The sequence below is a fragment of the Bombina bombina genome, chromosome 2 (genome assembly GCF_027579735.1).
Source record: "Bombina bombina isolate aBomBom1 chromosome 2, aBomBom1.pri, whole genome shotgun sequence".
NCBI classification, from domain to species: Eukaryota; Metazoa; Chordata; class Amphibia; order Anura; family Bombinatoridae; genus Bombina; species Bombina bombina.
The window spans coordinates 683,835,202-683,854,040 of record NC_069500.1 but is presented as its reverse complement, the minus strand read 5'-3'; positions in this window follow the sequence as shown (position 1 = coordinate 683,854,040).

Genomic DNA, 18,839 nt, shown 5'->3' with positions numbered 1-18,839 from the left:
CTGTTTCAATTTATTAATTTTCAACTGTCATAGATCTTCTGTGCTTCTTAAAGGCACAGTACGTTTTAATATTATTCTAATTGAATTGTATTTCCAAGTTGCAAGTTTATTTGCTAGTGTGTTAAACATGTCTGATTCAGAGGATGATACCTGTGTCATTTGTTGCAATGCCAAAGTGGAGCCCAATAGAAATTTATGTACTAACTGTATTGATGCTACTTTAAATAAAAGTCAATCTGTACAAATTGAACAAATTTCACCAAACAACGAGGGGAGAGTTATGCCGACTAACACGCCTCACGTGTCAGTACCTACATCTCCCGCTCAGAGGGAGGTGCGTGATATTGTAGCGCCGAGTACATCTGGGCGGCCATTACAAATCACATTACAGGATATGGCTACTGTTATGACTGAGGTTTTGGCTAAATTACCAGAACTAAGAGGTAAGCGTGATCACTCTGGGGTGAGAACAGAGTGCGCTGATAATATTAGGGCCATGTCAGACACTGCGTCACAGGTGGCAGAACATGAGGACGGAGAACTTCATTCTGTGGGTGACGGTTCTGATCCAAACAGACTGGATTCAGATATTTCAAATTTTAAATTTAAACTGGAAAACCTCCGTGTATTACTAGGGGAGGTGTTAGCGGCTCTGAATGATTGTAACACAGTTGCAATACCAGAGAAAATGTGTAGGTTGGATAAATATTTTGCGGTACCGACGAGTACTGAGGTTTTTCCTATACCTAAGAGACTTACTGAAATTGTTACTAAGGAGTGGGATAGACCCGGTGTGCCGTTCTCACCCCCTCCGATATTTAGAAAAATGTTTCCAATAGACGCCACCACAAGGGACTTATGGCAAACGGTCCCTAAGGTGGAGGGAGCAGTTTCTACCTTAGCTAAGCGTACCACTATCCCGGTGGAGGATAGCTGTGCTTTTTCAGATCCAATGGATAAAAAGTTAGAGGGTTACCTTAAGAAAATGTTTGTTCAACAAGGTTTTATATTGCAACCCCTTGCATGCATTGCGCCGATCACGGCTGCAGCGGCATTCTGGATTGAGTCTCTGGAAGAGAACATTGGTTCAGCTACTCTGGACGACATTACGGACAGGCTTAGAGTCCTTAAACTAGCTAATTCATTCATTTCGGAGGCCGTAGTACATCTTACTAAACTTACGGCGAAGAATTCAGGATTCGCCATTCAGGCACGCAGGGCGCTGTGGCTAAAATCCTGGTCAGCTGATGTTACTTCTAAGTCTAAATTGCTTAATATACCTTTCAAAGGGCAGACCTTATTCGGGCCCGGGTTGAAAGAGATTATCGCTGACATTACAGGAGGTAAAGGCCATGCCCTGCCTCAGGACAAAGCCAAAGCCAAGACTAGACAGTCTAATTTTCGTTCCTTTCGTAATTTCAAAGCAGGAGCAGCATCAACTTCCTCTGCACCAAAACAGGAAGGAGCTGTTGCTCGCTACAGACAAGGCTGGAAACCTAACCAGTCCTGGAACAAGGGCAAGCAGACTAGGAAACCTGCTGCTGCCCCTAAAACAGCATGAATTGAGGGCCCCCGATCCGGGATCGGATCTAGTGGGGGGCAGACTTTCTCTCTTCGCCCAGGCTTGGGCAAGAGATGTTCATGATCCCTGGGCGCTAGAGATAATATCTCAGGGATACCTTCTGGACTTCAAATACTCTCCTCCAAGAGAGAGATTTCATCTGTCAAGATTGTCAACAATCCAGACAAAGAAAGAGGCGTTTCTACGCTGCGTACAAGAGCTCTTGTTAATGGGAGTAATCCATCCAGTTCCACGATCGGAACAGGGACAGGGGTTTTACTCAAATCTGTTTGTGGTTCCCAAAAAAGAGGGAACTTTCAGACCAATCCTGGACTTAAAGATCCTAAACAAATTCCTAAGAGTTCCATCGTTCAAGATGGAGACTATTCGGACAATTTTACCTATGATCCAAGAGGGTCAATACATGACCACTGTAGATTTAAAAGATGCTTACCTTCACATACCGATTCACAAAGATCATTATCGGTACCTAAGGTTTGCCTTCCTAGACAGGCATTACCAGTTTGTGGCTCTTCCATTCGGATTGGCTACAGCTCCAAGAATCTTCACAAAGGTTCTGGGTGCTCTTCTGGCGGTACTAAGACCGCAGGGAATCTCGGTAGCTCCATACCTAGACGACATTCTGATACAAGCTTCAAGCTTTCAAACTGCCAAGTCTCATACAGAGTTAGTGCTGGCATTTCTAAGGTCACATGGATGGAAGGTGAACGAAAAGAAAAGTTCACTCGTTCCACTCACAAGAGTTCCCTTCCTGGGGACTCTTATAGATTCTGTAGAAATGAAGATTTACCTGACAGAGGACAGGCTAACAAGACTTCAAAGTGCTTGCCGCACCCTTCATTCCATTCAACACCCGTCAGTGGCTCAATGCATGGAGGTAATCGGCTTAATGGTAGCGGCAATGGACATAGTACCCTTTGCACGCTTACACCTCAGACCACTGCAACTGTGCATGCTAAGTCAGTGGAATGGGGATTACTCAGACTTATCCCCTTCTCTGAATCTGGATCAAGAGATTCTCTTCTATGGTGGCTTTCTCGGCCACATCTGTCCAGGGGGATGCCATTCAGCAGACCAGACTGGACAATTGTAACAACAGACGCCAGCCTTCTAGGTTGGGGTGCCGTCTGGAATTCTCTGAAGGCTCAGGGACAATGGAGTCAGGAGGAGAGTCTCCTGCCAATAAACATTCTGGAATTGAGAGCAGTTCTCAATGCCCTCCTGGCTTGGCCCCAGTTGACAACTCGGGGGTTCATCAGGTTTCAGTCGGACAACATCACGACTGTAGCTTACATCAACCATCAGGGAGGGACAAGAAGCTCCCTAGCTATGATGGAAGTATCAAAGATAATTTGCTGGGCAGAGTCTCACTCTTGCCACCTGTCAGCAATCCACATCCCGGGAGTGGAGAACTGGGAGGCGGATTTCTTAAGTCGTCAGACTTTTCATCCGGGGGAGTGGGAACTTCATCCGGAGGTCTTTGCCCAAATACTTCGACGTTGGGGCAAACCAGAGATAGATCTCATGGCGTCTCGACAGAACGCCAAGCTTCCTCGTTACGGGTCCAGATCCAGGGATCCAGGAGCAGTCCTGATAGATGCTCTGACAGCACCTTGGGACTTCAGGATGGCTTACGTGTTTCCACCCTTCCCGTTGCTTCCTCGATTGATTGCCAGAATCAAACAAGAGAGAGCATCAGTGATTCTAATAGCACCTGCGTGGCCACGCAGGACTTGGTATGCAGACCTGGTGGACATGTCATCCTGTCCACCTTGGTCTCTACCTCTGAAACAGGACCTTCTGATACAGGGTCCCTTCAAACATCAAAATCTAACTTCTCTGAAGCTGACTGCTTGGAAATTGAACGCTTGATTTTATCAAGATGTGGATTTTCTGAGTCAGTTATTGATACCTTAATACAGGCTAGGAAACCTGTTACCAGAAAGATTTACCATAAGATATGGCGTAAGTACCTATATTGGTGTGAATCCAAAGGTTACTCTTGGAGTAAGGTTAGGATTCCTAGGATATTGTCTTTTCTACAAGAAGGTTTAGAAAAGGGTTTATCTGCTAGTTCATTAAAGGGACAGATCTCAGCTCTGTCCATTCTGTTACACAAACGTCTGTCAGAAGTTCCTGACGTCCAGGCTTTTTGTCAGGCTTTGGCCAGAATTAAGCCTGTGTTTAAAACTGTTGCTCCACCATGGAGTTTAAACCTTGTTCTTAATGTTTTACAGGGCGTTCCGTTTGAACCCCTTCATTCCATTGATATAAAGTTGTCATCTTGGAAAGTTCTATTTTTAATGGCTATTTCCTCGGCTCGAAGAGTCTCTGAATTATCAGCCTTACATTGTGATTCTCCTTATTTGATTTTTCATTCGGATAAGGTAGTCCTGCGTACTAAACCTGGGTTCTTACCTAAGGTAGTTACTAACAGGAATATCAATCAAGAGATTGTTGTTCCTTCTTTATGCCCAAATCCTTCTTCAAAGAAGGAACGTCTACTGCACAACCTGGATGTAGTCCGTGCTCTAAAATTTTACTTACAGGCAACTAAGAAATTTCGACAAACGTCTTCTCTGTTTGTCATTTACTCTGGGCAGAGGAGAGGTCAAAAAGCTTCCGCTACCTCTCTTTCTTTTTGGCTTCGTAGCATAATTCGTTTAGCTTATGAGACTGCTGGACAGCAGCCTCCTGAAAGAATTACAGCTCATTCTACTAGAGCTGTGGCTTCCACTTGGGCCTTCAAGAATGAGGCCTCTGTTGAACAGATTTGCAAGGCTGCAACTTGGTCTTCGCTTCATACTTTTTCCAAATTTTACAAATTTGACACTTTTGCTTCATCGGAGGCTATTTTTGGGAGAAAGGTTCTTCAGGCAGTGGTTCCTTCTGTATAAAGAGCCTGCCTATCCCTCCCGTCATCTGTGTACTTTTGCTTTGGTATTGGTATCCCAGAAGTAATGATGACCCGTGGACTGATCACATTTAACAGAAGAAAACATAATTTATGCTTACCTGATAAATTCCTTTCTTCTGTAGTGTGATCAGTCCACGGCCCGCCCTGTTTTTAAGGCAGGTAAATATTTTTTAATTATACTCCAGTCACCACTTCACCCTTGGCTTTTCCTTTCTCGTTGGTCCTTGGTCGAATGACTGGGAGTGACGTAGAGGGGAGGAGCTATATGCAGCTCTGCTGGGTGAATCCTCTTGCACTTCCTGTTGGGGAGGAGTAATATCCCAGAAGTAATGATGACCCGTGGACTGATCACACTACAGAAGAAAGGAATTTATCAGGTAAGCATAAATTATGTTTTTCAGAACCGGATTTCTTGGTGTGAAAGTGCAACACACTAAAATAAAGTGCAATACACAAAGATCAGTGATAATCCAGATCTTTGTGTGTTTCTCTTTGACAAGAAGAAATCCAGCTCTGAAAAGATCTGAATGCTGCTGCTGGTGGTCACATATTTGGCATACTTCGTAAAAAAAAAAAATTCACATACCTATTAACTAGATTTTCCTCATATAATTTTCTTAATTTAAGCAGTTTTACAAATTCAAATGGATATTTTCACACTGAATTATTATTGGATTAGAATGAGATCAGTATTAGTTAACGTTCGTTGGACATTATTAAAATTTGAGGATAAAGGATAAAAATGATGTGCAGTCAATTCTAATATTCTCCCAACTGTACATCACCCTGGCACCCTTCCAAGATAAAGCGATTCTTCCATCAACAAAATGACACCCCAGGAACCGCTATATTGCAGGATATATAGCAAATTTGTCCATTTATGGGCACACGATAAATAACCAGCCATTACAAGTGGCTGGTTTTACGCTACTGCGAACTTGCGGTAGTAATTGGCATTGAGAAAATTAACCAGAGATCAGATCTCTGGTTAATTTTCAAAAAGTGCCCCTAAACTTTTGTGTATGTTTCAATAAAAAAAAAAATAGTATCTTTAATGTTTTTAAAAAAACTGCACAAAGCAGTTTTTTAGGGGTTAAAGTTGGAGTAATGTGCAACTTATCCTCTTTGCTGCGCTAGGTTCTCGTGCTCTGTCTCATTGGAGTCATGGAAGCACACTCTGAGTACAATGCTTTCCTGTAATGCAAACACAATGCCACGTTCGCATGGCGCTCAGCTAGTAATACCATTGCACATTTGCGCGAGCTGGTATTACTAAGTGAAGGGCAAATATCACTTTCATGAAAGCGATATTTTGCGCTCCACTTGTAATCTAGCCCATTATATTGCAGTGATAGTTCAGTGTGAAGAAGCTATGTGTTGGGTCATGTGTTCGCAGTAGCGTAAAACCAGCCACTTGTAATGGCTGGTTATTTATCGTGTGCCCATAAATGGACAAATTTGCTATATATCCTGCAATATAACGGTTCCTGGGGTGTCATTTTGTTGATGGAAGAATCGCTTTATCTTGGATGGGTGCCAGGGTGATGTACAGTTGGGAGAATATTAGAATTGACTGCAGATCATTTTTATTCTTTATCCTCAAATTTTAATGTAAGTAGTCTGTGAGATGCGGCAGGTTTTGTAGTCATCTCATGTTAACCCCATTTGTGCTGGGTGTAATGTCTGGGTCTGCTTATTAGCGTAGCAGTTGTTCAGTTGGTGGACCCACCTTGTTCAGATGGTTCATTGTGTGTAACTCATTTTTATGGAGAAATCTACTATGTAAATTTTAAGACCACCTTTGACATGTGTAGGACTGTGATTGGTCTCTTGTTATGGGCATAATTGTAATAATGAATAATAAATAGAAACTTTACTTTTTATATAACCAAGAAATATCTTTTATCATAAGGTGTCGCTATCCATCCGTGACTAAAATGTATACAGTACTATAAATATGATCAGTTTACTATTGTATAATTAGATGTCCTTTGTTTAGTGATAAGGTTAGTTTCTTCCATTATTTTCTCGGAAAAGCATCTTGAACCTGTGTTTTTTTTTTAATCTAGCAAAAGAAATTGCAAATCAAAATTATAACCTTGGAAAACCAGTACCATGGACTCCCTATCATTCTCTAATTAGAAAAGCCTTAACTTTAATAAAATTCTTTTGCAATAATAATATTTTTACTATTGGTGAAAGAGAAAAATAAAATAATTTTAACTCCTGATGCTGCATTTATCAGTATAATAAAGTGTGGATATAAATATGATGAAAACAATCTGGAATAACCTACCAGTTAGGCATATTGTGGAGCCTATTGATACATTGTTAGAGGGATCTGGGTCTGATCCAGCAGTCATGGTGCATATTGGTATTAATGACAGAGTTAGGAGATGTATTGTCCTAAAAATTACTTTAGGGAATTGGTAAGCAAACTCAAAGCAAGGGCGTCCAAGGTAGTAGTTTTTCAGATTCAGTGCCATGTGCTAACTCAGTAAGGCAGAATCAGCTACGGGCAGTTTAATTCCTGGTTAAAAATGTGGTGTAAAATGAGAGCTTTTTTAGAGCACTGGGCTAACTTTTCACTTGGGTACAATTTGTACAGTAAGGATGTATTGCGCCTCAATGGCATGGGTTCGGGTGTGCTGGGAAGAGGATGTTAGCACATTTAAATAATCTTTTAAACTAGGGGAGAGGTGCGGGTAAATCCAAACATAATAGAACTGGCAGATTAGTCTGTGAATATGATACATCTGAAATATCTCAAAGCTTGTATCACAGAAGGGTACACTTAAGAAATTACACATTGCAAAATTTGAAAGGAAGAGCACCAAGTAGCAACATAAAGTTCAAGAAAATTAAATGTATGACAACAAATGCGAGAAATATGACTGGTAAAATGGGGGAGCTGGAGCTTTTAGCAGCAGAAGAATATTATATTAGCTTAACTGATACCTGGTGGGATGATTCACATGACTTGGCAGTTTACTTGGAAGCTTATGCTTTGTTTTGGAGGGGTAGGGGTAATAAAAGGGGAGGAGGTATTTGAATGTATATGATATGACACCTTACCTTAAACCTAAAATAAGGGAAGATATTTATGATAGAGTAGTGGAAGGAGATAAACAAAAAGCAAACTGTCTAAATGATTGCTTTTGTTCAGTCTTCATAACAGATTGTTAAAATAGTGAAATTCTATTAAAGGGACACTGAACCCAAATTTGTTCCTTCATGATTCAGATAGAGCATGCAATTTTAAGCAACTTTCTAATTTACTCCTATTATCAGTTTTTCTTCATTCTCTTGCTATCTTCATTTGAAAAGCTAGAATGTAAGTTTAGAAGCCGGCCTATTTTTGGTTCACAACTTGGGTTGTCCTTGCTGATTGGACAGCACCAATATTATTATTATTATCAGGTATTTGTAGAGCAACAACAGATTCCGCAGTGCTGTAAACATAGTCGGTGTACAGGATAGCTTTTGTAGGGGTCAAGTGGGTAGAGGGCACTGCCAAGAGTTTCACTGTTGTAGTCGGCTCTTATGAAGTGATCTGTAAACAGCTGGGCCCATAGGCTTACATTCTAAGGGGTTCAAGGGGAAAGCAATGGAGTTAGGAAAGGTTAGTGTTGGTTGTATGCATCCCTGAATAGTAGAGTTTTTAGGGAGTGCTTGAAGCTGTTAAAACTAGGGGAGATTCTTATGGAGCAAGGCAGGGAATTCCACAAGATGGGGGGCAGTCTGGAGAAGTCCTGTAAACGGGAATGTGAGGAAGTAACAAGAGAGGAGGAGACCCTGAGCTGATCGAAGGGGATGGGAGGGAGAGTATCTAGAGACAAGTTCTGAGATATAGTGGGGAGCAGTGCAGTTGAGGGCTTTGTATCTCAGAGTGAGGATTTTATGTTTAATCCTAGAGGCAAGAGGAAGCCAGTGTAGGGATTGGCAGAGAGGTGCAGCAGATGAAGAGCGACAAGTAAGGAAGATGAGCCTGGCAGAGGCATTCATAATGGATTGTAAAGGAGCTATGCGGTAGCTAGGTAGACCAGAGAGGACGGAGTTGCAGTAGTCGAGGCGAGAAAGGATGAGAGAGTGGATTAAAATCTTGGTTGTATCTTGTGTAAGGAAATGTCTAATTTTAGTGATGTTTTTAAGGTGGAAGCGGCAGGCTTAGCCAAGGACTGAATGTGAGGAGTGAAGGAAAGATCTGAGTCAAGTGTGACCCCAAGACATCGGGCATGCGGGGTAGGGGTACTAATGGAATTATCAACAGTTATAGAAATTTTGGGGGTGGAGACGTTGGAAGAAGGGGGAAAAATAAGGAGTTCAGTTTTGGAGAGATTTAGCTTAAGGTAGTGAGAGGACATCCAAGATGAGATGTGAGCAAGACAGTGACACGGATTAGTAAGGAAGGAGGTAGGTCTGGTGCAGAGAGGTAGAGTTGGGTGTCACCGGCATACAAATGGTATTGAAACCCATGGGACTTTATTAAGGAACCTAGTGATGACGTGTAGATTGAAAAGAGAAGGCACCAATAAACAAGTGCTGTCCAGTGTTCTCATCTAAAAATTAGCTTAGATGCCTTCTTTTTCAAATAAAGAAAGCAAAAGAACAAAGAAAAATTGATAATAGGAGTAAATTAGAAAGTTGCTTAAAATTGCATGCTCTATCTGAATCATGAAAGAAAAAAATTGGGTTCAGTGTCCCTTTAAGGGATGTTACTTTATATGATAATGTGGGTAGTCCGGTGTCTCTTATATTTCACTGTACTTTTATCTTTGTACCCATGGACATCGCTGCAGAATCTGTTGGCGCTTTATAGATAAAGAATATTTTATTTTTATTTTTTTTTCATCCAAGGGTTCTAAAAGAACTTTGATCTGTGATAGCTACTCCCTTAGCAGATCTATTTTATCAGTTACTGTTAACAGTTGTTGTTCTAGAAGACTGGAAAATTGCTAATGTAGTCCATCTTCATAAAAAGGGTAGTAGGAAAGATTCTGCTAACTATAGACCAGTCAGTTTGACCTCAATTGCAGTGAAGTTAATGGAAGCTCTTTTTAAAGGAAAGACTTGTGCCTTACCTTCAAGCAAACAACTTAGAAGACAAAGGACAGCATGGTTTCACTGCTGGAAGATAATTTCAGACTAATCTAATTAATGACCATGTAACTAAATTAATAGACCAGGGAAACTCCATAGATGTAGTGTTTAGCCAAGCATTTGACACTGTTCCACACAGCAAGCTTATTCACAAAATATATTGCCTTGGAGTAGATGCTAAGATTGTTAAGTGGGTAGAATGCTGGCTTAAGGATAGAAAGCAGAGGGTTTCGATTAATGGACTATAATCAAATGAGGGGTCATTTACTAGTGGTATTCCCCAAGGGTCAGTTATTGGGCCTGTTTTGTTTAACCTGTTCATTAGTTATATTGGAAGGGGGTTCCAGGGGAAGGTGTACTTGTTTGTTGCTGATACAAAAATTTGTAACAGTTGATGTTCCAGGAGGAGTGGATCAAATGAGCAATGATATTAAAAAAACTGGAATAATGGGCAAATAAATGGGATTTAAAATGTAATATTACCAAGAGCAAACTTATGCATATAGGATACAAAAACCCAAAGGCCAGTATCAATGGGACATTACTGACTGTAACTAAAGAGAAACAGGACTTGCAAATTATTATTATTTCAGATGATTTAAAATTCGGTAGACAGTGCAGCCAGTAAGGCCAGATAAATAATTGGTTGCATTGGGAGAGGTATTAATAGCAGAAATAGCAGGTTGTTATCCCACTTTACAGATTGTTAGGCCACATCTGGAATAATGTGTACAGTTCTGGAGACCATATCTCCAGAAGGATATAATTAAACTAGAAACTGTACAAAGGATGGCTACATAGTCCAAAATGTTAAAACATACAAAGGAAGACTCTTTGATCTAAATATATAAAGTTTAGAGAAGAGAAGGAAAAAGGGTGACATGATAGAAACATTCAAATATATGAAGGGACTTAAAGGGACATGAAACCCATTTTTTTTTCTTTCATGATATAGAAAAAGCATGCAATTTTTTTTTTTTAATTATTTTATTTAGATGTCAGCTGTAATTTACAGAAACAAATGTCATAGAAATCACAAAAATCAAACGGTTCAAAATTGTTTTACATTTAAATCAAGAGCAGTGAGCAAATAAATGTTCTGCTGAATTTTATCTTAATTAGACAACCCAACCATGAATTACCAAAACCAAAAAGGAAGGAAGAAGAAAGGAAAGAAAGAAAAAGAGAAAAAAAAAAGGGTGAAGGAGGAGAGCAGGAAAAGGAAAAAAGGAAGGGAAGGGACAAGGACAAACCGGGAAGGATCCACTCCCCCACCGAAGCCAGAAACTAGGGAAGAGAGTACAAATGTATGAGACCCGAGGAATCCCAGAAAATCATCTAAGCTCATCTCAGCTGATAGATTGTTACCAGACACCCAGAAGCACCAGTTCCGAGTTTCTGAATGGGAATATTAAGTCATTCATCTCTGTGTCTGGCAATGACCTGATAAATTAGAATTTTAGTAATTCCCCTAAAAGAAGGGGATTTACGTTTGGGGACAGGTCAAAGTTTCCCAAAATATCCCAACAGGGTAGGCCTATGTATCCCTGGGGGGCAGTGCCTGATACCTGGGTAAATATCAAAGAAATATAAGGAAAGAAAAAGAGGTATCTTGTGGCACACTTAAATGGAAAACTTTATTTTCGATCTGATATTATAGAAAAGGCATTAAGGAGAAAATTAAAATATAACTTTTATTTATTTCTTTAAAACATTTAATGACATGAAAACAAAACATATAAAATAGGGAGATTTGATGTTTTCAAAAGGTGTATCCCAAATGGTACTAAATTGTCATTTGTAAGTCATATATGAACAGCTAGATAATTGCTGTTAATAAATAAACTCTATCAATCTGTATTTTGTTTTCCTATTACCATGGGAATTTACTTATACTCATTAGTGTCAAATTTCCCTAGAGATGATCTAAGTCATCAAAAATTACTTGCTTATGGTAAAAATTGGTGTGAAAAACATTAAAATTGCTGTGTCAGGGATCACACAGGGAGATAGTGTATAACTTATTGGTGTAACTTGCGATCTCAACTTTAATGGGGAATTATGTCAAATATTTGGTGTAACAATATATTCCAAACTTGTTGTTTATTACCGATTGTTGAGTGAGGTGCATAAACAAAGTTGCAGCATTGCCCCATCCCAAAACTAACTTGTTTGGTTTGGACCACAGGATAGCATGAGTAATGCCTAATAAATTCTTAAATATAAGGATTGTCCCCAAAAATGTACACAATATTAAGTAGAAATACCCCCCTGAGGAGTTAAAGTATTATTGGAGACGTCTTCCAATAATATGATAGTGTTCTGTGACACAGCTAGTTTTGTTAAAATAATATGTATATGCGCTTCTCGTTATACATAAGGGGAATAACCCCTAGATTTCAGTATTCTAAATCGATATATTTTAGCTTAAGACCCGTTAGTGGGTGATGGACTAAGTGTCACTGGTTAGAGGTAGTAAATAAGGCTATCGTAAGTAAAGCTATCAAAAAGTAGGGGCAATGTGGATACTCCACATTCCAATAATGACCATACACTATAATTTTTACGATAGTTCAATAGCTAATTTTTTACCCGCTAACTACCCACCAAGTTTAAGCTAAATTGCCGACATACGGCCAACAAAATTAGGAGATTTCTATTTTAGACAGAGAGCATAAGGAGAAGCAGAGCGAACTTGTTTTAGCTGAGAAACGCGTCGCTTTTTAATAAAGATTTTTACAGAAATACACTTGCTTTTTGGACACCCTTTTTTATCATTTGTATGCTGCTAACTCTCTGGCACCTGAGAGGTATCTTGTTTTCATCTGGAGGGATCAGTCTACTGGGCGACTGTTTGGTTCCAGTCTGCAGTTTATGCACCTGCTGGTGCTTTGAATCTTGTAAGTAAGATTGCTCAATCTACCACTCGCTTGTCTAAACGTTACTGGGCTATGGTTTGCATTTTTTGTGTTCATTCAGGAACCTGTTAATCACTACCATCAAGGACCACAATCTGACTCATGAAGTATACCAGTGAGCTGGACCACTGAGAGGCTCCAGTCTGCTTCATAAGCACCAATGGGTGCACCTCCTTTGTGAGTATTCAATCGCTATCTTGTGGATTTTAGTATCTGTTATCTGGCTGTACTAGGCCATGTTTGGCGCCTCTGTGTTTTATCTTGTTTCAGTTACCCATCTACCAGGAAGACCATCCTAAGACTGAGAGCTGCCTACCTTGTCTTGGATCCATTTTTCTATTGGGACTGTATCAATATTACCCACTTGGACTTTATGTTGGTACATCTTATTATTTATGTATAAGCATATTTGTATATTCTACTAGTAACTATTTAGGTTTTCGATATTGCTTTAGCATTTGTTTGTTTGATACGCCTTAGGAGGCGCCCCCTATGGGTAGTAATACACACTGGTGTGCATTACACCCTCACTCAATTTTATGTAATATGTCCCTGACACTTATTTTTAAAGGGAGAGGTCAGAGAAATTAGATAAATAAAACTAAATCAAGTTTGTTTATATAAAGACCTCCCTCACTTGTCTTGGCACCTTTCAACTAGATTGTCTTTGCAAGGCTATGTATAGAGCTCTGCTTAGTCTAGGCATGCCTTGTAGTGTGTATAATAATTTTGTGCAGTATATTAACCTGAGTTCAATTTATAAGTAGCTAAATGTAGTTAGAAAGGTATCCTTCACTGAAGAAAAAAGAGAAAAAAACAGAATTTATGTTTACCTGATAAATTACTTTCTCCAACGGTGTGTCCGGTCCACGGCGTCATCCTTACTTGTGGGATATTCTCTTCCCCAACAGGAAATGGCAAAGAGCCCAGCAAAGCTGGTCACATGATCCCTCCTAGGCTCCGCCTACCCCAGTCATTCGACCGACGTTAAGGAGGAATATTTGCATAGGAGAAACCATATGGTACCGTGGTGACTGTAGTTAAAGAAAATAAATTATCAGACCTGATTAAAAAACCAGGGCGGGCCGTGGACCGGACACACCGTTGGAGAAAGTAATTTATCAGGTAAACATAAATTCTGTTTTCTCCAACATAGGTGTGTCCGGTCCACGGCGTCATCCTTACTTGTGGGAACCAATACCAAAGCTTTAGGACACGGATGAAGGGAGGGAGCAAATCAGGTCACCTAAATGGAAGGCACCACGGCTTGCAAAACCTTTCTCCCAAAAATAGCCTCAGAAGAAGCAAAAGTATCAAACTTGTAAAATTTGGTAAAAGTGTGCAGTGAAGACCAAGTCGCTGCCCTACATATCTGATCAACAGAAGCCTCGTTCTTGAAGGCCCATGTGGAAGCCACAGCCCTAGTGGAATGAGCTGTGATTCTTTCGGGAGGCTGCCGTCCGGCAGTCTCGTAAGCCAATCTGATGATGCTTTTAATCCAAAAAGAGAGAGAGGTAGAAGTTGCTTTTTGACCTCTCCTTTTACCGGAATAAACAACAAACAAGGAAGATGTTTGTCTAAAATCCTTTGTAGCATCTAAATAGAATTTTAGAGCGCGAACAACATCCAAATTGTGCAACAAACGTTCCTTCTTTGAAACTGGTTTCGGACACAGAGAAGGTACGATAATCTCCTGGTTAATGTTTTTGTTAGAAACAACTTTTGGAAGAAAACCAGGTTTAGTACGTAAAACCACCTTATCTGCATGGAACACCAGATAAGGAGGAGAACACTGCAGAGCAGATAATTCTGAAACTCTTCTGGCAGAAGAAATTGCAACTAAAAACAAAACTTTCCAAGATAATAATTTGATATCAACGGAATGCAAGGGTTCAAACGGAACCCCCTGAAGAACTGAAAGAACTAAATTGAGACTCCAAGGAGGAGTCAAAGGTTTGTAAACAGGCTTAATTCTAACCAGAGCCTGAACAAAAGCTTGAACATCTGGCACAGCAGCCAGTTTTTTGTGAAGTAACACCGACAAGGCAGAAATCTGTCCCTTCAGGGAACTTGCAGATAATCCTTTTTCCAATCCTTCTTGAAGGAAGGATAGGATCCTAGGAATCTTAACCTTGTCCCAAGGGAATCCTTTAGATTCACACCAACAGATATATTTTTTCCAAATTTTGTGGTAAATCTTTCTAGTTACAGGCTTTCTGGCCTGAACAAGAGTATCGATAACAGAATCTGAGAACCCTCGCTTCGATAAAATCAAGCGTTCAATCTCCAAGCAGTCAGCTGGAGTGAAACCAGATTCGGATGTTCGAACGGACCCTGAACAAGAAGGTCTCGTCTCAAAGGTAGCTTCCAAGGTGGAGCCGATGACATATTCACCAGATCTGCATACCAAGTCCTGCGTGGCCACGCAGGAGCTATCAAGATCACCGACGCCCTCTCCTGATTGATCCTGGCTACCAGCCTGGGGATGAGAGGAAAGGGCGGGAACACATAAGCTAGTTTGAAGGTCCAAGGTGCTACTAGTGCATCCACTAGAGCCGCCTTGGGATCCCTGGATCTGGACCCGTAGCAAGGAACTTTGAAGTTCTGACGAGAGGCCATCAGATCCATGTCTGGAATGCCCCACAGCTGAGTGACTTGGGCAAAGATTTCCGGATGGAGTTCCCACTCCCCCGGATGCAATGTCTGACGACTCAGAAAATCCGCTTCCCAATTTTCCACTCCTGGGATGTGGATAGCAGACAGGTGGCAGGAGTGAGACTCCGCCCATAGAATGATTTTGGTCACTTCTTCCATCGCTAGGGAACTCCTTGTTCCCCCCTGATGGTTGATGTACGCAACAGTTGTCATGTTGTCTGATTGAAACCGTATGAACTTGGCCCTCGCTAGCTGAGGCCAAGCCTTGAGAGCATTGAATATCGCTCTCAGTTCCAGAATATTTATCGGTAGAAGAGATTCTTCCCGAGACCAAAGACCCTGAGCTTTCAGGGATCCCCAGACCGCGCCCCAGCCCATCAGACTGGCGTCGGTCGTGACAATGACCCACTCTGGTCTGCGGAATGTCATCCCTTGTGACAGGTTGTCCAGGGACAGCCACCACCGGAGTGAGTCTCTGGTCCTCTGATTTACTTGTATCTTCGGAGACAAGTCTGTATAGTCCCCATTCCACTGACTGAGCATGCACAGTTGTAATGGTCTTAGATGAATGCGCGCAAAAGGAACTATGTCCATTGCCGCTACCATCAACCCGATCACTTCCATGCACTGAGCTATGGAAGGAAGAGGAACGGAATGAAGTATCCGACAAGAGTCTAGAAGTTTTGTTTTTCTGGCCTCTGTTAGAAAAATCCTCATTTCTAAGGAGTCTATAATTGTTCCCAAGAAGGGAACCCTTGTTGACGGGGATAGAGAACTCTTTTCCACGTTCACTTTCCATCCGTGAGATCTGAGAAAGGCCAGGACGATGTCCGTGTGAGCCTTTGCTTGAGGAAGGGACGACGCTTGAATCAGAATGTCGTCCAAGTAAGGTACTACAGCAATGCCCCTTGGTCTTAGCACAGCTAGAAGGGACCCTAGTACCTTTGTGAAAATCCTTGGAGCAGTGGCTAATCCGAAAGGAAGCGCCACGAACTGGTAATGTTTGTCCAGGAATGCGAACCTTAGGAACCGATGATGTTCCTTGTGGATAGGAATATGTAGATACGCATCCTTTAAATCCACCGTGGTCATGAATTGACCTTCCTGGATGGAAGGAAGAATAGTTCGAATGGTTTCCATCTTGAACGATGGAACCTTGAGAAACTTGTTTAAGATCTTGAGATCTAAGATTGGTCTGAACGTTCCCTCTTTTTTGGGAACTATGAACAGATTGGAGTAGAACCCCATCCCTTGTTCTCTTAATGGAACAGGATGAATCACTCCCATTTTTAACAGGTCTTCTACACAATGTAAGAATGCCTGTCTTTTTATGTGGTCTGAAGAAAACTGAGACCTGTGGAACCTCCCCCTTGGGGGAAGTCCCTTGAATTCCAGAAGATAACCTTGGGAGACTATTTCTAGCGCCCAAGGATCCAGAACATCTCTTGCCCAAGCCTGAGCGAAGAGAGAGAGTCTGCCCCCCACCAGATCCGGTCCCGGATCGGGGGCCAACATTTCATGCAGTCTTGGTAGCAGTGGCAGGTTTCTTGGCCTGCTTTCCTTTGTTCCAGCCTTGCATTGGTCTCCAAGCTGGCTTGGCTTGAGAAGTATTACCCTCTTGCTTAGAGGACGTAGCACCTTGGGCTGGTCCGTTTCTACGAAAGGGACGAAAATTAGGTTTATTTTTTGCCTTGAAAGGCCGATCCTGAGGAAGGGCGTGGCCCTTACCCCCAGTGATATCAGAGATAATCTCTTTCAAGTCAGGGCCAAACAGCGTTTTCCCCTTGAAAGGAATGTTAAGTAGCTTGTTCTTGGAAGACGCATCAGCCGACCAAGATTTCAACCAAAGCGCTCTGCGCGCCACAATAGCAAACCCAGAATTCTTAGCCGCTAACCTAGCCAATTGCAAAGTGGCGTCGAGGGTGAAAGAATTAGCCAATTTGAGAGCATTGATTCTGTCCATAATCTCCTCATAAGGAGGAGAATCACTATCGACCGCCTTTATCAGCTCATCGAACCAGAAACATGCGGCTGTAGCGACAGGGACAATGCATGAAATTGGTTGTAGAAGGTAACCCTGCTGAACAAACATCTTTTTAAGCAAACCTTCTAATTTTTTATCCATAGGATCTTTGAAAGCACAACTATCCTCTATGGGTATAGTGGTGCGTTTGTTTAAAGTGGAAACCGCTCCCTCGACCTTGGGGACTGTCTGCCATAAGTCCTTTCTGGGGTCGACCATAGGAAACAATTTTTTAAATATGGGGGGAGGGACGAAAGGAATACCTGGCCTCTCCCATTCTTTATTAACAATGTCCGCCACCCGCTTGGGTATAGGAAAAGCTTCTGGGAGCCCCGGCACCTCTAGGAACTTGTCCATTTTACATAGTTTCTCTGGGATGACCAACTTGTCACAATCATCCAGAGTGGATAATACCTCCTTAAGCAGAATGCGGAGATGTTCCAACTTAAATTTAAATACAATCACATCAGGTTCAGCCTGTTGAGAAATGTTCCCTGAATCAGTAATTTCTCCCTCAGACAAAACCTCCCTGGCCCCATCAGACTGGGTTAGGGGCCCTTCAGAGATATTAATATCAGCGTCGTCATGCTCTTCAGTATCTAAAACAGAGCAGCCACGCTTACGCTGACAAGTGTTTATTTTGGCTAAAATGTTTTTGACAGAATTATCCATTACAGCCGTTAATTGTTGCATAGTAAGGAGTATTGGCGCGCTAGATGTACTAGGGGCCTCCTGAGTGGGCAAGACTCGTGTAGACGAAGGAGGGAATGATGCAGTACCATGCTTACTCCCCTCACTTGAGGAATCATCTTGGGCATCATTGTCATTATCACATAAATCACATTTATTTAAATGAATAGGAATTCTGGCTTCCCCACATTCAGAACACAGTCTATCTGGTAGTTCAGACATGTTAAACAGGCATAAACTTGATAACAAAGTACAAAAACGTTTTAAAATAAAACCGTTACTGTCACTTTAAATTTTAAACTGAACACACTTTATTACTGCAATTGCGAAAAAACATGAAGGAATTGTTCAAAATTTATCAAATTTTCACCACAGTGTCTTAAAGCCTTAAAAGTATTGCACACCAAATTTGGAAGCTTTAACCCTTAAAATAACGGAACCGGAGCCGTTTTAAACTTTAACCCCTTTACAGTCCCTGGTATCTGCTTTGCTGAGACCCAACCAAGCCCAAAGGGGAATACGATACCAAATGACGCCTTCAGAAAGTCTTTTCTAAGTATCAGAGCTCCTCTCACATGCGACTGCATGCCATGCCTCTCAAAAACAAGTGCGCCACACCGGCGCGAAAATGAGGCTCTGCTTATGCTTTGGGAAAGCCCCTAAGGAATAAGGTGTCTAATACAGTGCCTGCCGATATTATTATATCAAAATACCCAGATAAAATGATTCCTCAAGGCTAAATATGTGTTAATAATGAATCGATTTAGCCCAGAAAAAGTCTACAGTCTTAATAAGCCCTTGTGAAGCCCTTATTTACGATCGTAATAAACATGGCTTACCGGATCCCATAGGGAAAATGACAGCTTCCAGCATTACATCGTCTTGTTAGAATGTGTCATACCTCAAGCAGCAAGAGACTGCACACTGTTCCCCCAACTGAAGTTAATTGCTCTC